The sequence below is a fragment of the Macaca mulatta genome, chromosome 13 (genome assembly GCF_049350105.2).
Source record: "Macaca mulatta isolate MMU2019108-1 chromosome 13, T2T-MMU8v2.0, whole genome shotgun sequence".
NCBI classification, from domain to species: domain Eukaryota; kingdom Metazoa; phylum Chordata; class Mammalia; order Primates; family Cercopithecidae; genus Macaca; species Macaca mulatta.
In genome coordinates this window covers 23,847,982-23,875,894 of record NC_133418.1, presented here as the reverse complement: position 1 = coordinate 23,875,894, position 27,913 = coordinate 23,847,982, and the positions used below count along the sequence as shown (strand labels likewise).

The 27,913-nt window shown below is 42.7% G+C and overlaps 2 pseudogenes; both read right to left on the bottom strand.

The window, feature by feature from the left end:
• Positions 1–3,116: 3,116 nt before the first annotated feature.
• LOC720949 (immunoglobulin kappa variable 1-39-like) lies at positions 3,117–3,779 on the bottom strand (annotated as a pseudogene).
• An 18,713-nt stretch (positions 3,780–22,492) lies between these two features.
• On the bottom strand, positions 22,493–27,596 carry LOC144333644 (uncharacterized; annotated as a pseudogene).
• Positions 27,597–27,913: the final 317 nt, after the last annotated feature.

The window sequence follows — 27,913 nt, the reverse complement described above, 5'->3', positions numbered from 1 at the left end:
GGACAGAAGATGAATATCACATTTTTAAAAAATACTGAATGTACATTTCCTCCACCTTTTCCTTCCATTTGTACCCCAAAGGAATTAAATGATTTCTGCCCACATTGCTGAGGCCAGTCTCCTTTATTCACTCTACTGATTCAAATGCTAATCTCTTCTGGAAACACCCTCACAGACTCACCCAGAAATAATGTGTTACCAGCTATCAGGGCAGTCTTTAGCCCAGCTATGTTGATGCATAAAATTAATTATTACTGGCTGGGTATGGTGGCTCACACCTGTAACCTCAGTAGTTTGGGAGGCCTAGGTGGGCAGATTGCTTGAGCTCAGGAGTTCAAGACAAGCCTGGGCAACATGGACAAAGCTCGTCTCTAAAAATAAAAATAAATAACCATTATTGTTCCAATCTCTTCACATTCTTACCAACACTTGACATATTCCAGTTTATTATTATGATTGCCATCCCAGTGTTATGTGAGGAGATATCTCATTGTGGTTTGCCATTTTTCCAATGACTAAGGATGTTGAGTCTCTTTTCATGTGCTTATTGACTCTGTATATATCTTCTTTGATAAACGTCTGTACAGATCTTTTTCCCCCTATTAGTAGTTGAGAAGTGTTTTTCAATGTTTATTATTGAATTATAAGAGTTATTTACATATTCTGGGTGGTGGTTCCTCACAGATATATGATATATGGGTTGTCTTTTCACTTTCTTCTCAGTGTCCATTAGGGCATAAAAGTTATTACATTTGATAAAGTGAAATTCATCATTTTTTCCTTTAATTGCTTGTTTTTTTGGTGTAATATGTAAGAAACTATTGCCTCATTCAAAGTCACAAAGATTGACACCTCAGTTGTCTTAAAAGAGCATTATTATTTTACCTTTCACACTTAGGTCTTTGTAGCATTTTGAGTTGGTTTGTGTATATGATGTAAAGAAGTCCAATTTTGCTTATTCTTTATGTACAGATATTCAGTTGCTTATATATGTATGTAAAGGACCTTATTTAGACATGACTATATACATATGGAACTATGTGCACCCAACTATTTATCAAATAAATATATATAGCACCTATATTCATGTTTTTATATATGTGTGGATTTCCATAAATAAGGCAAATTTTACTATTTTTATTGAAATATTATTTTTTAAATTTCTTTTTAAAACTCTCCTTGGTAGCTTTATAAATAGATTACTAAATATTTATACTAATGCCACTGATTATAACAAAATACATCTTGTATGTGTAAATATATAAATATTACGTTTGTCAGTTTTTTACACAATGATGATTGGTAACCAACTATTTAAAAGTCAGTGCCTTACAATACAAGTTGTATTGTGTTTGTGGATGTTCATTTTAATATTAACTTGGCTCTTCAAGGCAGGGCTCAGCTGGGTGGTTCTGCTTCAGGGAACCAAGCTTGTCTCTAGGCTATGAATTGTATTCATCTAAGGTCAAGGCTAAAGGGCAGTAACTAACCAGGTGCCACATTCTAATGCAAGTTTTGCAGGAGTGAGCAACCTCCTAGAACCAAGTTGAACTGGTGAATGAAGTCTAAAACTTCTAAACACAGAAACACACAATTTTAAGTTACCCTTTCACCTTGGCAATTATCAAAGTCCCTACAAACTGTTGCTCCATTTAAACATCAAAGTATTTTATTATTCCATGGACAGATAATTATGTTTCTCCACCATTACAATCTTCCAAATGTTTTCAAATTTCATGTTGCATTGATTAGAAAATAAAGCTGAGAATGTTTGCAATATGTGGTTTTCCATTGAAATTTTTTTAAATAGCCTCATTAGGACAATAATATGTCTCTTTTCTTTGGTGGCAGGAATAAAGTTTTGCTCTTATCACCCAGGCTGAAGTGCAATGGCATGATCTTGGCTCACTGCAACCTCCACCTCCCTGGTTATAACTATTCTCCTGCGTCAGTCTCCTGAGTAGCTGGAATTACAGGCACCTGACACCACAACATGTCTGAAATAAAAATCACATAGTACATAGCTTCTTAAGACTTTTATAGATCACCTGTTACCAACTACCATGGCTAAGTGAAGATTCTCAGTCAGTGAACTGAAGGTCGTTCTGCTATTTAGCACGTGTGTCATGCTCTCAGTGAGCTCATGATGCTGCTGGATTCTGCATAAATTTTGAGTAGCAAAGAGATTTTGTAATTAGGAAAAAAATCCTACATCCATGTTTAGTTTTCTGTTGTTTTAGTTTTTATCAAGAAACGTTTTTCATTGGTTTGTAAAATGATTGTTGTATGTGTCATACAATTTCCTGATTTTTAAGCTGTGTCTATGACTTAATAAAGTTGTCTTCCTATGATAGAGCCCCGCTCATAACATGTGAGAGCACATTCAAATGTATTCTGGGGCCATTCGTAACTGGCAAAGTTTTTCACTATTTTGTGAAAATACTGACCATGTTGGGCTTTCAGCTGTCAGTTCCTCATCATGACCATCACTTCTGAAAACACGTTCTTAGGAACCACTTTTCCCTCTATATTTTTCTGTAGAGTTGTTCAGTGAGTGGTCCTTCCATGAGATTTGGAAGTCAGAAGAGAATGACTCCATGCTCATTGACACCTGCAGACAGAGAAGTGGACTTAGTCAAGAACTAGAGAATCACCTAGAGAGATACTGCAGGAGGCTAAGAGCATCAGCACCCACACTCTGGGCTTCTCAGACAGATACAAGGACCACGTGGTAAGTCAGCCCACACCTGCAGGGCAGGGTGCACCCTGGTTTCCAGAGGAGCCCCAGAGAATCCTATCTCTAGTATCTGCTTCCCTAACTAACATTGAACAGGCTTTGAAAAGCTGTAGTTTAGACACTAATTCCATAACTTAAAAGAATTCCTGCTTGTAACAGCTAGAGCGGCTTCTCTTTTGCTATAATAACTCTGAATGTCCCATAACACAGACTTCTTAGGTGGTCAAATCTCTTTATTAAATCAGGACTGACATTGCAAGTCTGTGCTGCTGGGGATGAGGAGGAAAGAGAGTGGGTTCAAAGGAGTCACCTCAACACAATCTACCAAAATTTCCCAATGATCTTCAAAACCTGGCTGCATCTGAAAAACAACTCAACAGATGGAGGCACCAGGAGGAGCATCTTGGGCAGCCCAGCCTTACTCATCTGCTTCCATGGGGGTTGATGTTATGAGTTGTCACACTGGGAGAGGAAAACTACTCCCCTGTTGACAGTAATACATTGTAAAATCTTCAGGCTGCAGGTCGTTGATAGTGAGAGTGAAATCTGTCCCAGATCCACTGTCACTGAACTGAGATGGGAGCCCCGTCTGCAAACTGGATGCAACATAGATCAGAAACTTACTTATCTGCTTTCCCCGGTTTCTGCCGATACCTATTTAAATAGTTGCCAATGCCCTGAATCACCTGCCAAGTAATGGTGACTCTGTCTCCTACAGATGCAGACAGAGAAGATGGAGACTGGGTCATCTGCATGTCACATCTGGCATCTGAGATTGGAAACACAAAAACAAATATTTACACTTTTAACCATATTATATGAGCACTTCCCTGAAGAACCAGGTAGTACTGAGCACAGTGGCTGAGCAAATTCCTAGTGTTCTCCTTCCTTACCTGGGAGCCAGAGCAGCAGGAGCCCCAGGAGCTGAATGGGGACACTCATGTCCATGCTGTGTCCTGACTGGGACTGACTCCTACACGGGGTGTGACCAGTCTATTAAGAAGTCTTCAGGGCAGAGGGCTGTGCTCTGGGAATATGCAAATCAGCAGGGGATGGGGCAGGCTGAGCACAGCTGCAGGGCTGGTTCATCTCAGTAACTCAGCATGGGAACAATGTCCTTAGGGTCCCAGGTCAGACCAGGGCAGCGTAGAATTGCCTGGAGGGAATGTATTTCTCTCTAGATCCACTGTTGTGACAAGAGATATTTTGGGGAAAGAAGTCAAAATTTCATACAAACATGAGGACTACATGGAGTAATATATTTTAGAGTTGTATTGGGGGTATACAGGAGAGTATGACCATTTGCAGGGAATGTCTAATAAAGTCTTAGAGGATGCATCTGTCAGATTTTCACATTACTTAAATGAACGTTGCGTGAGTAACAATCCCATTCGCTACACTAACAACACCTCTGTGATTGTCACATGGTTCCCATTGTTTCATGTGGGGAAAATGGTCTTTATCAGAAGCATATTTAATACACTCCAAAGAATTTGTAGTGACTTTAAACATTCGTTATTACCAGTATATTTTCAAGCAATTCCCTGCAGAGGCACAATAATGATGCTGTGATTCCTCAGTGCCTGTGCCACTCACAGATCTTCCATTATCCAGAGCTATGAGTCTCTTTAATACCCAGGGTCTCAATGGGCAGCAGCTTCATCTTGGTTTGCAGCTGCCCTTATTCTACCCAATTTTCTGCCCTTCTTGGGTATTATTTCCCACAGGTCATCAGTATGAAGGGTTGACTAGTAATGCTAGATCTGTTTACTTAAAAAAAAACCTCATTTCTTCCTCCAACTGTTGAAGCCTTAATCAGGATAAACTTGAAACTCTGAGCCAATCTAGACCCTCACGATCAATTGCCTCCAAAGGAAGAAGACCAAGGTAATGCATCTTGCCTAATGCTCTGATCTGCCTTTCCCATCAGAATGTTCATGAGTGTTCAGGTACAGCTCTCAAAAAACCTGGCTTCCTGGAAAGCAAGTGAGGGAGAGGCCCTGGGGAAAGGCCAGGTCAGTGAACACCTCCTCTTCTGTGAGAGTAGCAGCTACTCAGTGCATGTCCCTGCCCTGCACCATCAAAGCCACTTTCCTCTTTGACTCTTTAGCAGTGAGTGGGGACATCATCCTGACTCAGACGTCTGCCTCCTTGCCCCACTTTCAGGAAAGAGAGTCTCCATCTCTGGCCAAGCCACAGCCCATTTACATGGAGAAATACTTTGAATCTGGATAAAACTTAGAGAGAGATTTGAACCCCTATACCTCACATATCTGCCTCTGCCTAGGGGCATCTCTGCCTGGTTGTGTAGCAAGGAAAGTGGAATCAACTACACTGACATGAGAAGACTAGAGCCTGGGGAATCCAGGGAGCATTACTCTTGCATGACTAAGAGTGACCTGACTACATTGGTATAGTCTCTGCACAAATCACCTGCTGCTTTCCAGGGGCCTGAATTTCAAGGGAAGTTACTGGCAAACTGCTTGCTAAGATTTAGGTTCAGTGAGAAGCAGTTCTGGATAGAAATACACATTTTTTGTGTGTATGTGAGTGAGTGTAGCAGTCTCTTTTGCTACCGTTTCCCTTTCCCTTTTGCGGTACATCTGCTGACTCCCCATGGGCATATCTGTTCCTCACTGCTCTATCTGAAGCTGGAGAAGGAGAAGACAGCCTTGACAGAACACATGGCCTATCATAGCACCTAGAATGAGCATCCTCCTGGAAAGCCCCAAATAAGTGAGAACAGGGGAGGTGTATACATACCCCAGCTCCCTCCCTTCTCAGGTGGAATAATAGCAAGATATTTTCCCATGTTTCCACATGGGCTTGAGCTCCAGTCATCCTCAGCGTTAGCTCCTTGCTGAGGAGACTTTCAGAGTCCCTATTCTCTTTCTTGTCTCACTGCTTTGTTTCCTCCCAGTGTTTCTGGTGCATTATAAATATGCTGCCTTCATGGGCATTATTGTCCCTGAACAATCCAACCTAAGACAGTGGACAAACCCTCTTTCTTGGACAGTATGGTCTGAATTCTTGCCAATTATTTTTTTTTTCATGCATAAGGATATTCAGAAAATTTAGGACACACCAGAATTATCTGGGAAAGACAGCATCATCAGAAAGGTCTTTATAAGAGAGAGGAGGGGGGTCACAGTCAGAGAGGAACTAGGACAATGGGGAGGGATGCTTCAGTGATGAAGGAAGGGGCCATGCAGCCTGGAACATGGGGTTATCTTTGAAGATGAAAAGCTGAGAATCAGATTCTCTCCCCTGAAGCTTCCAGAAGGAATATAGCACTACTGATACCTTGATTTTAAATCAGTGAGACTTCTCACCTCCAGAACTGTGTAAGATAATAAATTTGTGTTGTATGAAGCAAGTAAGATCCTAGTAACTTGTGACAGCAGGAGTAGGAAACTAACACAAGGAGTAGGAATGTCTTTTACCTCCTTAAGGACATGGTCACCCTCTGTTCTTCCAAATAGTTCTATCTTGTCATTTTTTATTATCAATTTTAACAAGAGAGAGAACATTCCACTGCAAAGATGGCTAGCACCAAAATCCTTCCCATGTGTAAATGCTCTGGGATAAATCATTTGATTAACTCTCTTACTCTCTGGATATGTGATTAATTCTTGTATCCTCTGGATATGAGAAAAATAGGGGAATATTTGTTCATTTGTTTTCATATTGGGGAAGAAATCAGATTTACAAGACACAATTTGAGAGGGAAGGACTGGGTCAGAGAGATGAGGATGGTAGAAAAGATGCAAAGTGTTCAGGGCAATGCAAGATGTGCCCCTACTCTCTAATCTGAAAGGAAGACATTTAATATTTATAAAGACTTTGAGGAAGTTTTGCTTTGTAGCAAAACTCCAGAAGGGCCTGAGTTTATAACTGGGGTAATCATGGCAAGGTGCAGAGATAGCAGGGAGCTTTTGTTGAGAATTTCACACCACCCTTCTGACTTTGTCTCTTATCTGAATTTAACGGCTTTCAATCCTCTATGAAGCAAATGTGGCTATGTGGGAGCAACATATTTAAGGTTATGCAGACCTGGGTTCCAAGCTCAGCCCTGACAATTGCTGACTATGTATCTTTGGGCAAACCACCTCTGTGCTCTGATGACAGTTAACTCATCTGTGAAATGTATCACCAAGGGTACCAAGGGCTGTCCTGAGGGTTTCTCTAGTTGATGCAACAGGATATGTACCTATACATATACATGTATGAAAAGACTACTTAGGGCCCCTTTGATGCATCGTTGTGTGTCTTAGAATGAGGAGTCTATATAAGATACGATTAGTCAGATGTCATTTTCAACTAAGAATTGTCAATATTTATTCCATAACTAACAGATGCCCCTGCACACACTGCGAGGTTTCCTGTGCAATATTTCCATGATAAAAATATTCTTCTAACCGGTTATGCATACCATTAGAGGATTGAAGGTGGAGATTGCAAATCATCATAGTACCATTAGGCTGGATTTATCCTAAGACCCATGTGTGTTAGTATTCTTGGGCTGCTATAACAAATTACCAGAACTTTGGTGGCTTAAAACAACAGAAATATATTCTATTATAGTTCTGGAGGCCAGAAGTCCAGCATTTGTTTCAGGGACCAAGAACAGGTTGTCATCAGACCAAGCTTCTAAGGGGACTCCATAAGGGGAGTCTATTTTTCTCTTCTTCCAGCTTTTGTTTGCTTCAGCTTTCATTGGCTTGAGTCCACATCACTTCAATCTCTGTCGCTGTCTTCAAACTGCCTTCTCTCCTGCAGCTTTTTAAAAAATGTCTGTTTATCTCTAAGAACAATCATGATGTCCTCATAAGGTAGAGATAGACAGACATTTAACAAAGACAGGCCTCTTTAGGCCCCACCTGTTCAATAGAGGATAATCTGTCCATTTTATAATTCTTAATTTATAAGTGCAAAGGCTCTTTTCCTATATAAGGTACATGTTTAGGCTCCATGTAATAGAACCTGATTATTTGAGCAACATACTCAGCACTAAACCATTATAGAACATATTCTCAGCGTTGGTACTATACACACATCACCACCCTTCTCTCTCTTGCTTCCTCTCTCTGTCTCTCTTCCTTGTGATTATAAATCTCCTCATTGCCCTAAGTGTATCCAGCACTACCTATGTCAGGACAGAGTGGCACACATAGGAGGGCCTTGATGTGGTCTTGCTTAGAGACCTGCTCTATCCCTCATTATCATTCAGAAAGAAGGACACAGTCACAGCCAAAGACAGACCTCAGCCATCTGGGGAGAAGCTGTCTTACAGAGGACAGTCACAGGCTATCATTCTCTGGACCTCTCCTTGTCTTCAAATACTTGTGGTTCTCAGCCCACGTGAGGGTCTGTGTGGCCCCTGACTCGAGTAGAATCCCACAGGATCCTTATCAGAATATCTGATTCACAGAAGGCACTGAGTGTAAGGTAGGAGATCGTCAGGACTTGTATTCTGAGCACTGATCACGACATTGGTCATGACAATGCTGATCAGTACAGGATCTGGACAAAATAGGATGCACTACAGAAACTGGCCCAAACCAGCTAGAACCAACATGGTGACAAAAATGACCTCTGGAGCACAGCGTGAGCTGGTCTTCCCCCAGGGACTCCCGTGAGACAGAGTGGCAGCCATGGCTCAGTGGTGGGTGGTCATAGTATGAAACCCCTCTATGGTCTTTTCACAGCCCCCCTCTGACTGCAGTGATGTGGGATTTCTCTGTCCAACGTTCATGGCTCAAGCAGCTTCTGTGGCTCTGTTCACAATGGGAGGTCATCAAGGTAGTTAGGCTGCTGATGGCCAGAGTGACATCTGTCCAGAATCATCCCCCTTGACCCAGGCAGGCCTCGTGTCCAGGGGGCAGTGGGAGCCGGTAAGAGATCAGTGTCAGCCCTTATTTCACACAGAGCTAGGCTAGGACACTGTTATTTCCCAGACTGGCCCTGCTGGTGAGAGTGACCCTGTCTCCTGGAACACAGGGAGGAGCCTGGAGATGAGCACCACGCAATATCCCAACTGTCATTTAGTGAGGAATAAATATGAACATTCACAAATATTAATTCCTCTTGAATGTCTTATAGAATATATCTGCAAGTAATCATTTCTCTTCATTTTGTTTGTAAAGAAGTGTTTTTACTTTACATTTATTTTTGAAGCGTATTTTCACTGGATAATGAATCCTTGGTTGAGTCCCCTCCACCCAGCATTTAAATATATAATCTCACTGCCTTCTTGCCTCTGTTGGTCCCATGAACAGTTAACCAAGTGTTTTTTTACTGTTTCCTTGGTATAAGGAACCAGTTTTTCTTGATACATTTGAGATTTTCACTTTGCGTGATTCCACATTTTAACTACAATCTCTATAGCGATGCTTGCCTTGATGTATATCATGGATAAGTTTCAATTCTTTTGATCTTATACGCTAATGTGTTTCATTACTCTTGACACATATGCCAGTAGTTCTCACATCTCTCAGGTGTGCCACCTCCGAGAGATGCTTTCTGTGTGATTATTCTCTGTATTTCACTCTACTGTGTTGCTGTACATTCTCTACTTATGTTATGTCTTAGGTAATTTCCAGAGCAGCCTCAGGGCCAGGCTCTGGAGCGTGGGTGCTCTTGTAGTCACAGCAGCTCTGGGCCTGGGCCTGGACGGTCCACATGGAAGTGGCTCAGGGTCTGAGTTGCCAATACAGGATAAGGTCCTGGTGCCTGGGTCTGGGATGATGCAGAGTTGGGGCTGGGAGGCAGCCCCATCCCAGGCAGCACAACAGTGGCTGCTTCTTGGGAGGTTGTAGAGGGAGGGTATCACAGCATCTTCCTCTCTGTGGTGTTGTACATGCTCCTGGCTGCAGGTATTTTTTAGTGCCATAAACCACCAGAGAACTATTTGGAGCAGGCTGCTGTGATCCTTATCAATGAGCACTAAGGGGCCTTCATCAGGAAAGCTGTAGAGTGGAGCTGCCTTGGGAGATCCTGAGGTCCTCAGCTGCAAAGGCTGCAGGGTCCTCCACAAAGCAGGTCATGGGAACTGCAGTGGTCCTGCCTCCTGGCTGATAACAATTGCCTCCTGCTTCTTTGCCTCTAGCTATCTCAAAACTCTCAGATGTTTCATCTCACAGCCATCCTTTCTGTATGGTTACTCTGGGCTTTTCTCCCATTGTGTTACTGCACTTTAATTGGATTCTGGAGCACTCCAAGGGCTGTTTTCTTTCTTGGATAGCTGTCTAATTGATGGTCTTGCTATTTTGTGTGTGTTTATGTTTTTTTCCTTTTTTGGGTGGGGGAGGGGGTGGGCAGATGAAGGCTGGTATCAAAGTGAAGCCAATTTTCTTAGGCATTATTAATCTTATTAATCTTATTCATGAGAGCAGAGCCCTCATGAGCTAATCACCAAATAATCCAGTGTCTAATACTGTTGCCTTGAAAATTCAGTTTCAACAGGAAATTTGGAGGGGACACAATCAGACCATAGCAGTGATTTAGTAGAAAAAAAAAATATGATAACTGAATTATATTGGATCAATTGGATATCCATATTACATCAAAATGAATCTTATCCTGCACATTTTACCTCTACATTGATATGAATATTAATTGTAAATCATAACCTGAAATGTAAAGTCAAAAGTATAAAGCTTTTAAACAATACCATAAAAAGATATTTCATGACTATACATGTGAAAAAAGATTTTGTGTAGAAGATACACAAAGCACTAAGTGCAAAAAAATTAATCAATTAGCTCTCCACTGAAAACTCAAAAAGCCAGAATGATTTCTTTCCACCAAATGACTGCATCACCTCTCCATCAAGGGTTCACATCTGGGCTGAACCTGAGATGGCTAAAATAACAGAAGTACAATTTATAATAGGAATAGGAATAAAGTTCATTGAGTTGCAGGAGTATGTTGTAACCCAATTCAAGAAAGTTAAAAATAATGGAAAAAAAAAAAAACATTTCAGGAGGTGACAGACAAAATAGCCAGTACGGTGAAGCATATGACCAGCATGTTAGATCTGAAAAACACACTACAGGAATTTCACAGTAAAATCATGAGTATTAATAGCACAACATACCATGTGGAGAAAAGAATCTCAGAGCTTGAACACTGACTGAGATAAGGTGGGCAGTCAGGAATAGAGAAAAAAATAATGAAAAGGAATAAACAAAACCTCCAAGAGATACTGGATTATGTAAAGAGAACCATTCTGCCACTGATTGGTATACCTGAAAGAGATGGGGCAAATGGAACAAACCTGGAAAATATATTTCAGGATATCATCTATGAAAAAATCCCCCACCTATCTAGAGAGGCCAACATTCAAATTCAGGAAATTTGGAGAACACAAGTATGATACTCCACAAGAAGGTCATTTCCAGGACACATAATCATCAGATTCTCCAAGGTGAGAATGAAAGCAAAAATTTTAAAGGCAGCTGGAGATAAAGGCCAGTTCACCTACAAACAAAAGCCCATTAGACTAACAGTGGATCTCTCAACAGAAATCGTACAAACTGAAAGAGACTGTTGGTCAATATTCAACATTCTAGAAGAAAAGAAACTCCAACCCAGAATGTTATGTTTGGCCAAACTAAGCTTTATAAGTGAGGAGAAATAAGATCCTTTTAAGACAAGCAAATGCTGAGGGAATACATCACCACTAAACCTGCCTTACAAGAGCTCCTGAAGGAAGCACTAAGTATGGAAAGGAAAGACCATTACCAGCCACTGAAGAAACACACTGAAGTACTCGGACAAGTGATGCAATAAAACAACCACATAAACAAGTCTGTGAAATAACCAGCTAATATGATGACAGGATCAAATCCACACATATTCACGCTAACCTTAGATGTAAATGGGCTAAGTGCTTCAATTAAAAAACATGGAGTGGAAAGCTGGAAAAAGAACTAAGACTCATTGGTATGCTGTTTTCAAGAGTCCCATCTCACATGCAATGACACACATAATGCTCAAAATAAAGGAATGAAGAAAAATCTACCAAGGAAATGGAAAACAGAAAAAAGCAGGGGTTCCAGTTTCTGACAAAACAGACTTTAAACAAACAGAGATCAAAAAGACAAAGAAGTGAAAAATCTTCAGGCTTCAGGCAGCTGATGGTGGCAGTAAGGTCTGTCTCTGACCCATGACCACTAAACCCCTCTAGTATGCTGGTGGCCCTGCTGGATCCACCATAGATGAGAAGCCAGGGAGCCTTCCCAGGTTTCTGCTGATACAAGGCTAAGGAGCTTCCAATGTTCTGACTGCACATACAGAGGAGAGAGTCTCTTTGCCCTGAAGACAAAGACAAGGAGTCAGGAGGCTGCATCAATATAACTCCTCCGGAGGTACATGAGATTGGAATAAAACAGGAAAGTCACCCATATAAACTGGATCAAGCCCACAATCTTCACAGTATAGCCACAGTCACTAATCTACATCGAATTATAATTACTGTTCTTGCTTAGGGGGGATGCCAGGTCAGAGGAACCAAGAAGGTTGAGAGAGTTTCAGTGCAGAGTCATCTCCTCTTCCCCTCACCCAGGAGCTAGAGCACAGGAGGCAGAGAAGCTGAGCTGGGGCTTCCGTGAGTCTCTCTGGCCCTAACTGAGCAGCTCTTGCCCTGCATTCTGACGCAGGCACTGATGTGGGCTCTGGACAGCAACGTGGCTGGGAGGAACATGCAAAGAAGCATGGGAAGTGCTGTGCTTCTGCAGAGACCACCTGCCTCCTCCTCTTTTCATTGAGAAGCGCCTGCCCAAGTGGTCAGGTCAGAAAGGCTATTGACTCAGCATGGGGATAGACCTTCTCCCCTCTGTACACTCAATTTAATCCCTGTCCTCTTACCTCACCAATCACCTAGGCTCAGACAGGTGGTGTTTAGTACAAACCTCTTGAAAGAAAAAATAAAAATCTATGGTTTATTTTTCTCTTTCTTCCCCTAACATGCCCAGGCATCTTCCTTGCGTACCTGGCTGAAGTCATTGATCAGAAATTCATCTGCGATACACACTCTTCCTTTGCAGCTTAGCCATCTTTTCTATGAGCCCTGAACATATTCCATTCTTTGGAAGAACTAGTAAAGGACAACATTTTGTTAGGCCAAGCACTGTGGGTTCATGAATGACCACAGCTGCAAAGACAAGCAGACTCAGGCTCAGAATCATCTTTGTGTGATTCCACTCCCTGCAGACAGACGATGGTGCTGTCCAGCTGGCCAGGAAAAATTGGGGGTGGCATCTTCTCTTCTCTAGAGCACTCCATTCTGCACAACACAGCCATTCACCCAGATTCAGACTCTTTTCCCTTTAACAGTTTTGAAAACCTCTCTTCACACCACTGATGGAAACAAGAATCTTATCTGGTGTTTTCTTGTGTTCCTCAGAACTGTGAACATGTAGTGGTGAGCGAGGTTGCCCTGAACAGGCTGAGAAGCTCTTTAAATTACATTCCATTTAAAATTATTAATAACAACTGTGAAAATTTTTTCTTTCTTGTCTAAATATCTAAGTAATGTACTCAGTTTTCTTTCTTAGCTAACAAAACTGAAATATCAGTTATTTTACTCCTGATATAATCTGATATGTTTTGTCTTTTAAATGGAAAGTCAATAATTTCACTGCAGTTATGAATGGCGTAGTATGTATATCATTATATATGTAATACAATCAATTGAGTACAATAATGTTATATTGCTATTATATGTTTTCAGAAAATAGAACCTAAAATATCACTTGAGAAAAGGATATAAGTTCTGAGAATTATAATTTTCCTTATTTCCTAAAGACTAGGTATGAAAAAGGAATAAAAAATGGAAAAGGGAACATTGTTCATATAACAAGCAGTGTAATCCACTCTTTACAATCCTCCCTGACTTCTAGATATGCAGACTCCTAAGAAGAGTGTCCCCCACTGAGCACCTATTGTTTACCAGGCACTCCCATTATACTGGGATACAGCAATGCAAATAATAGACAATGGCCCCTGACCTCATGAAGCTTAAATTCTACTAGAAGGAGTCAACCTATCAAGTGTAAAATCATAAAGAAATAAATTATATCATAAGGCAGAATGTGAAAAATGCCTCCAACAAAAGCATGGAGTAGGCTGTCCTATGAACACATTCAGAGAGATCATTAAGATGGGACGTTCTAGGTCATCTTTGGGAGTCGGGGAGGGAGCTCAAGAGGTGTCTGGAGAAAAGCATTGCCGCTGAGAGACCAGTGAGAGTAGAGCTCCAAGAGTGGAACCATGTGAGGCTTGTTTAGGGCAGAACCAGGAAACCAGAGAGTTGAGTCCGGAGTCCAGTGAGTCAGAGGACAGAGCCATGAAAGGGGTTGCATAAGTAACAGGGAGGGTCCAGGGAAGGTGGGGCCAGATAGGCATTGGAAGGAATTGGCCTTTTACTCTGTGTGATGTGGAAACTTTTGTGCGATTTTGACCCTGTAGAAGCACGATTCATCTATTTAAAAGATCACTCTGGCTACTGACTTGGGAGTAGACTGCAGGTGGGTGAGGGAATAAGCTGGGTGATCTGAGGAGAGCCTGGCTGTGGTCTAAGATGTAGATGATGGAAGTTTCACTAGCGTGGGGGTGAAGGTCAGGGAAAGGTGAGATTTGGGATACATTTGAGGTCTGAGATTATTGGCTCCAACTCTGTTGGTTACAAGGTGTTTGGTGGAATGTGTTGAGCATACAATTCCTCTAAGTTCTCTTGTTCGTTTTTTTTGTTTTTTGTTTTTTGTTTTCATTGAGAATTTTTTCTCCACCTCCTGGCGTTCAGGAAGAAGACCTCTCATTTCCTCTTAGGCTTCCTGTGAGTAACCAAGATTTTGCTCTAGTTAACATTTCCTTTCCCTGCTTGTTCGCATCTCCTGAAAGAAGATGCCCACGTGTTCTCCACTACCAGGAGTCTCAACCTACTATCCAAAGGCCTCAGTCTAGTGTTTTCTCTCTTGCCTTCATACTATATTCTTGTTTCCTTGTCATTATCTAGGAGTCACATAAAGTAACATTTTTTTTTCTGTAAGTCTTAGCTACTGAAAATGCCATTTTAATCACACTATTTACCTTCATATGTATTAATGAACGTATCGAAGGTGTTAAGAGACAAAATTGTGTGCTCAAATTGTTGCACGGGGACCACTGCACTCTCTCGCAATAGTTCTGGGACCTCTCACAGAGTGTTCCATCCAGCTAGCCTTGCAGAATCCCTATCTTGTCACACTCCTCACTGACTTCTGTGAGTCAGGTTTTCTGAGTAGAATCCTGGCTTACAATTTGGATGACCTTGGATGCATTTCATGACCTCTCCCTACCTCAGTATTTTCAGCTGATGATGAGAATAAAAACATACTTGTCATAAAAATAGTTAGTTCAGTTAATGACACATAAAAACCATTCAGCTGACTGCAGCTGCATGAGAAAGCCCAGGCCAAGCAGCAGAAAAACCTCCCAACCCACCCATAGAATCACAACAAATAATAAATTGTTGTTTCACTCCTTGAAGTTTTGGGGTGCTCTGATATGCTGCAAGAAAATGGAAAAATTAATATATCAAGCCAGGTAAAGCACCTGTCTAGGAAACACCTTAGCTTCACACCCCTTTGCCTCTCCCTCTTTGTAGATGGGGCATAAACGTGAAGTACTAACTCTTCAATGTTCCCCTGCATCAACAGGCCAGAAATCACAGACTCTGAGGACAAAGACAACTACAATATGGACCCTTCACACTCTCAGATTATGGCTCCTGCAGGAAGCAAGTGTCTTTGCATCAGGGAAAAATCTTCCATCCAGAAAGGGTATTTTTGCTTGGGGACTTGTCACTGTAAGAAGCCAACGGAAGGGCTGCTGGCAGGAAAACACTCCAACATCTTCAGCTTTCACTCCATGGACAGAAAGGGAGAAGCAAAAGCCAGAAACTTCCCTGGAAACTAGAAGTGGTTCCAGCAGCCTGGGAAGAGGCCCCAAAGAGCAGTAGCCTGGGAGCCTCCTGGGATCTCTGTTGGTCCTAGGTCATGCAGGTGCCTACATCTGTGCTGCTTCTTCAGGTGATAGAGACAAAGTCACCTCCAGACGCTGCCAGGGTCTCTGCAAGTGGAGTCAGGATAGTCTGCCCCCTGCAATGACACCTCATTCAGGCAGCACAGTGCATTACTTCTCTCAAAGGATTTCCAAAAACCTGTCCTGTTCCTTAGAAGACCCTGCCATGCTTAAACATGACAGAAATTAGTACTCCTGGGCCCTCACATCTTTGCATTTGATCAGAATCAAGATAGAATTGGCTGGGAGGGGTTCTCAGGACCAGGGCACCTGTGAAAGGGGATATAAGCATGGTAGAGCCCCACCCTGAGGGACTAATGGTCAGGTCCATTCTTCACAGCCTGATCAGAACCCCAGTGAGCTCGGAAGAGAGGTGGGCATTGGGTGTGAGCAGGGACAGACGCTCCATGGTCCTCAGGGAGGCTGGGAACAGGTTCAGGGCTATATGCACCTCTGCCTCCTGGTTAGCCCTGGACTCTGTGCTTCAGTTTCCTAATGAGAGTTAAGGCAAATCACTTATATATGTTACACTATAATTTCCAAAGCACATTTGAGCTCATTATCCCTGTGTCCAGGGCTAAAGCCCCTGCATGGTCTGCAGTGGGAAATGCACTCACCCTGAAAGCCCATCACCAGGAGGCAGAGGAGCAGGGCCAGGAAGTGCATCTTGGAGTGTCCAGGGAACCTGCTGCTTCTAGACCTGAGGGCAAGGGGAGTGTGGTTGGCAGGTCGTTCCTGTCATGGCTCTGTACAAGCGGAGTGCAAATCCCAAGATTTAAATAAGCACAGGTTTCCTTGGAGTCTATTTGCATGCCTGATGACCTTAACCAGAATCCCTCTCCAGGAGTCTCCCAGGGCAGGCAGGCTCACTCCACCTGTAGCTGCCAGGAAGTGGTGGGGGTGACGTACATGCCTCGGGTCCCATGGTGGCTAAGGCTGGACTGAGCAGGGCCAGTGATGCTGCCCCATTCCCAGGGCTCCACTCCAGTGGCTGGGACAGAGGTCACCCCAGAGCCAGCCAGATGTCTGCAGAGAGGCCTCTGGACACTATTTTTATGCCACTAAATGGTTGGCAATTTGTTACAGCAGCCCTAGAAAAATAACAAAAAGTGCTCACGGAAAATCCAGACTAAAGGTGCAATGGCCATTTCTGATCTTCTTGATTAACTTTCAAAGCTATACATAAAAAGATTGGTGGGGAATTTTATGGTAGAAAAACTTGGCAAATGTGATGAAGGATCTCGAGATGTGAATACTATCTTCGAGTATATTTTGGACTCCGCATAATCGTTATTGTCCTCATAAGAGGAAGGAAGGAGGGTCAGAGGAGATGTGACTATGAAGAAGCTGAGTGATGTGAGGGAAAGGCCCTGGCCAACGAAAGACAGCAGCTTCTAAAAGATGGAAAAGGCAAGAAAACAAGCTCTTCCCCATGGTGTCCACAGGAAAGCTTGATTTTAGCACAAAGAGACCTATGTGAGATTTCTCTCTTCCAGAATTGTAAAAGAATAATCCTATGTTGTTTGAAGCCAGTAATGACGTAGTGATTTGTTACAGCTGCTGTAGGAAACTCACACAAGGTGAAAGAATGGCATTCGCCTCTCTGAGAAGATGTTTCTCTCTGATCTCTCAGCCTTTTCCAATTTGTTAGCCTTTAGTTTCAATTTGGATAAGAGGCAGAGCTCAGTTTACTGTAAGGAGAGGTAGCACCAGAACTCCATTTGGGGAGAAAATCTCCTGGGTAAACCCCTAGACTGAGTTTTGTACATTGCAGGTGTCTGAGAGCCTAGGGGTCAGATCTCATTACTCCTGAGGAGGGTGGGGTTTCATAGTAGGAGGACAAATTAGATTTGCAGGGCACAATCTAATTAGGAAGAAAGAGGGAAGGTTGGAGTCAGACATGGAAACTAATAAAAGAGAGGAGGAAGAGGTCAGGGCAAGGAATGATGTGACCCTGTCCCCAAGTCTGAAATAAAGCTGCTCAGAGAAACAAATCTTGGAGAAAGTTGCATTTTGTAGAAGAAACTGCACAAGGGGCTCATTTTAAGTTCCTTTTGCCCTATAAAGCTAATTTTATGTTTCCAGAGGGTAGAAGGTGAACATCTTTTCATGGGCGGAAAGTACTTTACTCAGACTACCAAACCCCGTAATTGTCTGCCAACTGTCCTTCCCTAAAGAAGAATCCAAAGTCACACAGCTGAGAGAAGGGAGAACAGGGAGCAGCCAGCAGCTTTATAAAGTGAGAGAGCTGGAGGGAACAAGTCAGGGCCCTCTGGTCTGGGGGTTTCCTGGGCTGGAGGATTCTTTTCCTGCTGCTGCTCTAATATGGACCTCACAGTGTGGGGCTTTGTTAGGGTCTCTTGTGATTTTGTGACCCAGAAGAAAGGAATTGCTACTTAATCAGAATCTATGAGACACTGGTTAAAAAAAATAATGTTGTTGACATTTTCTAAATTTCTCTACCCATTATAAGAGGAGACATACCAACAATTTGACAACAGACACCTCCTCTAATGAGGATTTGCCTATAGTCTTAGGTTGGGTTTCTAATGACAAGATTCCCATGTGAGCACCATAATTACAAGCTGCAGGAAACCCTGAGACTGAAGGCAGAAAGTGAGGCAGGGAAGAGATGCTGGATGGTGAAAGGCCCATCTGCCAGCAGCTACTCATGAGGACCACAAGAGCTGCAGCCCACATGGAAACATAAGAGAATGCCTCTGGGCTATTCCACCTGAGAGGTGAGGGAGTTGGGGTATTTATACACCTCACCTGTTCTCACTGATGGAGGGCTGTTCTAGGTGATGCTCATTTCAGGCCCTGAGATCTGCCACATATGTAGGCAGAGCTGCTTCCCAGCTTCAGAGACAGCAGTGAGGCACAGAAATGGCCATGAGGGGTCAGCAGAAGTATAGTGAATGAAAAAGGCTGTGGGAAAAGTCAAAGAGGGCAATGTCCATGAAGCAAAGGTGTGGTTGTTAAATCTGGATCCCTGCATGTGCTAGTTCCCTCTGGAATAAGATGCTTGCTTTTCAATTGTAAGCAAATGCTAGAGAATTCAGGCAGGCCCTCCAAGCAGAGCACCAGCAGCTCTGAACCTGGACTTGCCAGACATGTCTGCAGACCACATGATTGGCAATTACACCTTCTGTGGAAGATGCACCCTGGATTCTTGAGGAGATCCAAAGGATCTTTCTTCTCTAGTATTTGCATCTTTGACTACCAAACCCCCAAGCCTTTTAAAAGCTGTCATTTACACTCTCATTCCCTATATTTGGAAAAATAATCCGACTTGGAACTTCAAGAGTGGCTTATTCTTTGAGATATTAATTCCAACTGACATCATAACTCAGACTGCTCAGGTGTAATAATCTCTTCTTAATGAAATCAGGAGAGACATTGCCATGTCTGCGCTACTGGGGATGAGGAGAAGGAAAGACAGTTAAGGTATACAGGAGGCTTCATAGACCCTTCTACCAAAACTTTCCAATGACCCTCAAAGTTTGACTGCAATTTGAGAATTGCTTTCAGCAGATGAGAGCACCAGGAGGAGCAGCAGGGGCAGCCCAGCCTCATACATCTGCTTCCCTGTGTGGTTTATGTTATGACTTGCAACACAGTGGGAGGGTCACTGTAATGCTGTTGACAGTAATAAGTGGCAAAATCATCAGGCTGCAGGCTGCTGATGGTGAGAGTGAAATCTGTCCCAGATCCACTGCCACTGAACCGAGATAGGACCCCATCTGCAACTTGGTTGCAGCATGAATTAGGAGCACAGGGGCTTTCCCTGGTTTCTGGTGATACTAGACTAATTTTTTACTAATGCTGTGAGTCGCCTGGCAAGTGATAGTGACTGTGTCTCCTACAGATGCAGACAGGGAGGATGGAGACTGGGTCATCTGGATATCACATCTGGCACCTGAGGTTGGAAACATAAAAACAAATATTCTTACTATTAATCATGTTATCAGAGGACTTCCCTGAAGTTCCAGACACTACTGAGCACACTGGTTGAGTTCCTAAACACTAGGAACAAATTCCTGGTGTTCTCCTTCCTTACCTGGGATCCAGAGCAGCAGGAGCACCAGGAGCTGAGTGGGGACCCTCATGTCCATGCCGTGTCCTGACTGGGACTGATTCCTGCACAGGGTGTGACCAGCCTATTAAGAAGTCTTCAGCAGGAGAATGGCGTGAACCCGGGAGGCGGAGCTTGCAGTGAGCGGAGATCACGCCACTGCACTCCAGCCTGGGCAACAGAGCGAGACTCCGTCTCAAAAAAAAAAAAAAAAAAAAAAAGAAGTCTTCAGAACAGAGGATTGTGCTCTGGGAACATGCAAATCAGCAGGGGAAGGGGCAGGCTAGGCACAGCTGCCCGGCTGGCTCATCTCAGTAACTCAGCATGGGAACAATGTCTTTAGGGTCCCAGGTCAAACCAGGGCAGCACAGATACGTCTGTAAATAACGTGTTTCTTCCTGGGGACCACTTGGTAACAGAGCACATTTTTTGATACTTCTCAAAATTTGAAATACTGCTGAGTACCTGATGAAATAATATATTCCATTGGTGTATTGGGATTATTTAGGAAAATATTCTTCTTTGTAGGAAACTGATAGTAAAGTTTTAGAGGGTGTGATCATCAGGTATCCAACATGCTCTGAAAGGGAAGGGGATACATTGTGGTATACTTACAACATTTCTGTGAGTGTGAAATTGTTTCTTCCCTTTAAAAAAAAAAGAAAATATATCAAGATAATACTAAATATATTTCCGTTTTCAAATACTTTCAGTATTTTGGAATGACTTTAATTCATTATTATTATTATCACTATATGTTCAAGCAATTCCCTGCAGATGCACAAAGTTGATACCCTAAGTTCTCAACGTGTGTATTGCTCACAGATCTACCATTATCCAAACCTATGGACCTCTTTAATGCCAGAGATTTTATGGAATGCATCTTATTTTTGGTTTCAGGACCTCCGTTTCCTATTCCCTTTTCTGTCATTGGTTATTTCTTCCCAGGATTCATCAGCATGAAGGGCTGACTAGTGATGCTAGATCTGATTACTTTAAAAATAAAAAAGTTACTTGTGTCTTCCTCCAATTATAGAAGCATGGATTAGGATACACTTGAAATTATCCAGGGATCATTGTCTCCAAAAAAAAAAAAAAAAAAAAAAAAGACTAATACCATATTCCCTGAGTAATGTTCTGAGCTGCACTGCCCACCAGCGTGTTCCTGGGGACTCAGAAGGAGCTCCTCGGGAGCCTGGATTCCTGGGGATCAGGTGAGGGGGAGACCTTGGGAAACACCAGAACAGTGAGTCCTCCCTCCTAGTGAGAGCAGCTGCTGCTCAGGGCATGTCCCTGCCTTGCACTATCAATGCCACCTTCCTCTGTTACTCTTTAGCAGTGAGGGAATGTCATCCTAACCCAGGTGCCTGCCTCCTGTCTCACATCTAGGACAGAGAGTCTACACATCCTTTCCAGCAAATACCCATGTATATGGAGAAATCACTTGGATTTGGATAAAACTGAACACAGACTTGCACCCATTATATCTCACATCTTTAACAGGGGCCAAGGCATCTTAACCTGGTGCAGTCGCAGAGGAAGTGGATTGAACTGCATCAGCATCAGTGGGCTTCAGCCTGGGGTTCTAGGGAGTATTACTGATGCCTGACTAGCAGTGGTCAAATCACTGTGGCAGAGCCCCTGCACACACCCTTCTCCTGCTTATTCAGGGACCTGAACTTGGCAGGATGTACGTGTTTTGAGGGAAAAGGGGAAACTTCCTGCATTTGTGTATGTGTGTGTGTGTGTGTGTGTGTGTATGTGTGTATATATATGTGTATGTATATACATATATGTGTGTGTGTGTATATATATATACACGTGTATATATGTGTATATACATATATGTGTGTATGTGTGTGTGTGTGTGTGTGTATACATATAAATCTCCTGTTAGTTCTGTCCCTCTAGAGATCCCTGGCTAATACAGGAAGTTTATTAAGTATTAACTCATACAATCACAAGGTCTCACAATAGGCCATCCACAGGCTGAGGAGCAAGGAGAGCCAGCCAAAGTTCCAAAACTGGAGAACTTGGAGTCCATGTTCGAGGGCAGGAAGCATCCAGCATGGGAGAAAGAGGTAGGTTGGGAATCTAGGTCCATCTCTCTTCTCACATTTTTCTGCCTGCTTATAGTCTACCATGTTGCCAGCTGATTGGATTGTGCCCACACAGATTAAGGGTGGGTCTGCCTTTCCCAGCTCACTGACTCAAATGTTAATCTCCTTTGGCAACACTCTCACCGACACACCCAGGATGAATACTTCACATCCTTCAGTCCAGTCAAGTAGACACTCAGTATTAACCATCACAAGTCCACGCCTTGTCAACTTGAACCCATACACATCTCCTGAGATCATACATAATCTTAAAATAAAGATGATAATAGGGACATAATTACCCCTAGCATAATACAACTATCCTTCCTACAACCAGAAATGTACGAATCCCCAACCCAAATACTATTACGTAAAGTGAATAGTACTTAAATGCTGATATGAAGTCAATAACTTTTATGTCACCTGATAAAGAAAAAGGAAACAAAATGAAGATATTTTCTTAGTACAAGTGTATACATGCACAAACTTGTTTTTAACAAAAGAGGAAGGAAATACTCATGACGGTTTCAGTCCTCATTTCTGCAGCTGGTCACATGGTCATACCTGGTATTGATGACTACCTTCTTCCACTATTCATTCTATATTCCTTTTGCCTTCAGCAAGCACCTCAGCAGGTTGTAACCCCAGAAGGATCTGGACCATTTATGGTCTTACCTGGTTTGGGGTGTAATAGTTTCCTATTGACCTTAATCAGAATGCATGATAATCCCAAGAGATGCCCTAATGGATCTCCTATATTCCATGCATACTCTTCCTCACTTCCATTGTGGAGTAGTGGACTGATTTCATCTTGATAGTCTGGGTCAATCACCACAGCCAACACTGTAACTCCATTCTTAGCCTGTTGACTTAAAGGTAGGAGGAGCCCAAAGTGTCCAGCTGGCCATCTTAACTTCCCATTTAATCGAATTGTTATTGTGTCTCCTGGCAGCATCATTCCTCCCTCTGGAACTGAGACATCTAGTAAAGCAGGATGTAATGTCGTGGGAACAGAAAGCAAAAATTTTGCTAGTGGATCACTGGGGTGAGTGAGTGGTTCCACTTTCACTTCCACCCCTTGATTCCTGGACCTGTAAATCCTGGCTATGGGAGAAACAGCACCGTACATTGGGCACTGATTCAGAGCCTACAAGGTCTTCTGGAGTACTTTGCCCCAGCTCTGCACAGTATTGTAACTTAGTTGGCCTTGTAACTGTGACTTCAAAAGGCAATTCCACCATTCTATCAATCCAACTGCTTCAGGATGATGGGGAACATAGTAAGAGCAGTGAATTCCATGAGCATGAGCCCACTGCTGCACTTCTTTCCCAGTAAAGTGAGTGCTTGGTCAGAGGCAATACTATGTGGAATAATGTGATGATGGATAAGGCATTCCATGAGTCTATGAATGGTAGTCTTGGCAGAAGCATTGCGTACAGTTAGGCAAATCCATATCCAGAGTAAGTGCCTATTCCAGTGAGGACAAACCTCTGCCCTTTCCATGATGGAAGAGGTCCATTATGATCAACCTGCCACCAGGTTGCTGGCTGCTCACCCGGGGGAATGGTGCTATACAAAAGGCTCAGTGTTTGTCTTTGCTGCTGTTGGCAAATTGGGCATTCAGCAATGTCCATAGACAGGTTAGCCTTGGTGAGTAGAAATCCACATTGCTGAATCCATGCATAGCTTCCATCCTGCCACCATGGCCATTACGTTCATGGGCTCATTGGGCGATGACAGGGGTGTCTGAGGAAAGAGGTTGAGTGGTATCCACAGAACGGATCATCTTATCCACTTGATTATCAAAATCCTCCTCTGCTGAGGTCACCCGTTGGTGAACACTCACATGGGATACAAATATCTTCACAGTTTTTGACCACTCAGAGAAGTCTATCTACATACCTCTTTCCTAAATATCTTTGTCACCAATCCTCCAGTCATGCTTCTTCCAAGTCCCTCACCATCCAGCCAAACCATTGTCTACAGCCAGTGAATCACTATATAAAAACACATCTGGTCATCTCTCTTTCTATGCAAAGTGTACATCCAGGTGCACTGCTCAGTGTTCTGGCCACTGGGAAGATTTCCCTTCACCGCTGTCCTTCAGGGATGTCCCTGGAAAAGGGCTGTAGCGCTGCAGCTGTCACTTTTAGTGGTGCCTGAATATCGTACAGAACCATCTATGAACCAGGCCCTAGTCTTCTCATCTTCCCTCAACTGATCATAGGGAGCTCCTCATGAAGCCATCAGTGCAGGCTGTGGGAGAGAAGGCAGAGTGGCAGGAGTAGAGACCATGAGCTAGAGCCACTTCCTCGTGTAACTTACTTGTGCCCTCAGGACTTACTCGAGCCCAGTCACATATATACCACTTCCATTTGATGATGGAATACTGCTGTGCATGGCCCACTTTATGGCTAGATGGGTCAGAAAGCACCCACTTCATGATGGGCAGTTCAGGTTGCATGGTGACTTGTTGACCCATAGTCAAATGATCAGTTTCCATCAAAGCCCAGTAACAGGTCAAGAGCTGTCTCTTAAAAGGAGAGTAGTTATCTGCAAAAGATAACAGAGCCTTGCGCCAAAATCCTAGAGGCCCGCACTGTGATTCACATATGGGGGTCTGCCAAAGGCTCAAAATAGCCTCCCTATCTGCCACAGACACCTGAAGCACAACTGGATCTGGTGGGTCATATGTCCCAAGTGGCGGAACGGCTTGCACAGCAGCCTGGACCTGTTACAGAGCCTTCTCTTTTTCTGAACCCCAGTGAATATGGGCAACCTTTTGCATCACTTGATAAATGGGCAGGAGTAACACTCAAATGAGGAATGTGTTGCCTCCAAAATCTAAATAGGTCCACTAGGTGTTGAGCCTCTTTCTTGGTTGTAGGAGGGGCCAAATGTGGCAGCTTGTTCTCGACAGACCCCACACCACTGGACTCCTAGAAATTTTACTGAGGTAGAAGATCCCTAAATTTTAGTCAGATTTATTTCCCATCCTCTGTCACACAAATGTCTCACCAGTAAGTCCAGTGTGTTTGCTATTTCTTGCTCAGTGGATCAAACCAGCATAATGTCATTAATGTAATGGACCAGTGTGATACTTCACGGAAGAAATAAGTGATCAAGTTCTCTTCAAATAACATTATGACACAAAGCCGGAGAGTTGATATGCCCCCGAGGTAGGTCAGTAAAGGCATATTGCTGGTCTTGCCTGCTGAAGGCAACTTGCTTCTGGTGGGCCTCATGGATAGGAATGGATAAAAACTTATTTGCCAAGTCAGTGGCTGCATACCAGGTACCAGATGTGTTAATTTGCTCAAGCAATGAAACCACATTTGGTACAGCAGCTGCAATTGGAGTTACCACTTATTTAAGCTTACAATAATCCACAGTCATTCTCCATGATCCCTGTGTCTTCTGCACAGTCCAAATGGGAGAAGTGAATGGGGATATGGTGGGAATCCCCACCCTTGAATCTTTCAAGTCCTTGATATTGGCACTAATCTCCACAGTCCCTCAAGGGATGTAATACTGTTTTTGATTTACTATCTTTCTAGGTAGAGGCAGCTCTAATGGCTGTACCATTTATAATACCATAATAGCCTTTCCTACCATAATAGCACTCACTGTACCAGTTAGGAAGTCAACGTGAGGGTTCCGCCAGCTGCTAAGTGTGTCATATCAATTATGCATTCTGGCACTGGGGAAATGACCACAGGATGAGTCAGAGACCCACTGCATCCACTATATTGGACCTCAGCTAAAACTCCATTAATTACCCGACTTCCATAAGCTCCTACTTTAGCTGGAGGACTGCAATGACGTTGTGGGTAGAATCAACGTCAGCTCAGAGCCAGTGTCCAGTAGTCCCCGAAATATCTTATCATTTCCCTTTCCCCAATGCAGTTACCCTGGTGAAAGGCCAGAGGTCTATTTGGGGGAAGGATGGGAGAAAGATTAACTTCACAAATGGTCAGTAATGTAGTGGGGTCCTTCCTCAAGGGGACCTGGCCTCCCCTTCATTCAAGGTGTTCTGGGTCTGTAAACTGGCTCAAGTCTAGAAATTAATGGAGGGCCATGAATCTCTGTTTTTATAATTCCAATTAGTCTTTTGTCTGTTTGACCTAGAAGTTTTCTCCTTATATAAATTAAGTAGGAATGCATTAGATTTCCTATCAATTTCACTTCTAGGAACACCATGATTAATTAGCCAATGCCAGAGCTCTACCTGAGTCAGACTATTCTGATTGCTGCTTTATCTCTTCTGTCCACTACAATAGCTATGCCCACCGTGCCTTTGAGGGTTGAGTGCCACCACTTGGCCCCTGCCACTTCAGGGTCCAATTATTCCCAATTGTATTTAAATTTTGTAATTGAGTGACTGCAATTCTCAGTGTTAGATCTGACATACAGAGAAGAGTCTTTACAGGGCTCTTCAAAGATGCAGGTGCTTTCCTTGCAAATCAAATAGATTTGCAAAGCGTTTGTCAAGGGTACTAAGTATAGAGTCACTAAACTCCTTGCCTCTCATCAATGATGATTCAGGAGTGTCAAATGCGTTTGTTTTCTATAACTCTCTAAACAGTTCATGTCAAGGACTATCATTGTTCTCCATACTATTAAAAGTACAATCACTAGCATTTTGGGGTTTAATCATATTAAGCAGCCAACTCTAGAAACCCCACAACCAACGAAACTCCAGAAACCCCAAAACTAACGAAAGAACTGCATTCTTAATATTCTGTTCGTGTAGAACCACTCCCGGTACCAAAATCTGTATTAGTAAGGATTCTTTAGAGGGACAGAATAATAAGATATATATAGCTATATATATATATGACATATGTATGTAAGTTAATGTGTAATATAATCAATACATAATAAATTCATATTATATATGTGAGTTTACATATAATTCATAATATATATGGATTTATATATAATTCATATATATTAGTTTATATACAACTCATATTTATGAGTTTATTACTTATTAACTTACGGGATCACAAGGCCCCACAATAGGCTGTCTGCAGGCTTGAGGAGCAAGGAGAGCCAGTTTGAGTGTCAAAATTGAAGAACTTGTAGTCCAATGTTCGAGGGCAAGAAGCATCCAGCACAGGAGAAAGATGTAGAAAGGCTAGGCCAGCCTCACTTTTTCACCTTTTTCTGCCTGCTTTATGTTCATTGGCAGCTGATTAGATGATGCCCACCAGATTATTCGGGGGGTCTGCCTTCCCCAGCCTACTGACTCAAATAATAATCTCCTTTGGCAACACCCTGAGAGACACAGAAAGGAACAATACTTGCATCCTTCAATCTAATCAAGTTGACACTGTATCAACTATCACAGGATTACAGGCCTGAGCCATCATACACAGCCTTATTGTATATTTCATACAAATTCCTGATTTTCCCATTTTATCTATGACTTAATATAAAGTTCTCTTGCTATGACCCCAAACATGCTGGTAATAGTTGAAAGCACATTCAAACATATTCTGGGTTAAATCATAACTGGCAAAATTTTAGGCCTTGTGGAGAGTCACCTTACTTGCCTGTCAGCTGTCAATTCCTCATCATTACTGTCACTCCTAGGAGCACGTTTTCCAAAACCCATTTTCTCTCTATGGTTTCTTTAGAGTTGTTCAACAAGAGGCCCTCCCATGAGACTGGAAAGTCAGAGTGGTGGATTCATATACACTGATACCTGAAGTAAAACACATGGAGTTACCGATCCCACAGAAATGCAAACTATCATCAGAAAATATTATAAACACTTCTATGCAAATAAACTGAAAAATCTAGAAGAAACAGATACATTCCTGGACACATACACCCTCCCAAGACTAAACCAGGAACAAGTTGAATCTCTGAATAGACCTATTACTGGTTCTGAAATTGAGGCAATTATTAATTGCATACCAACTAAAAAAA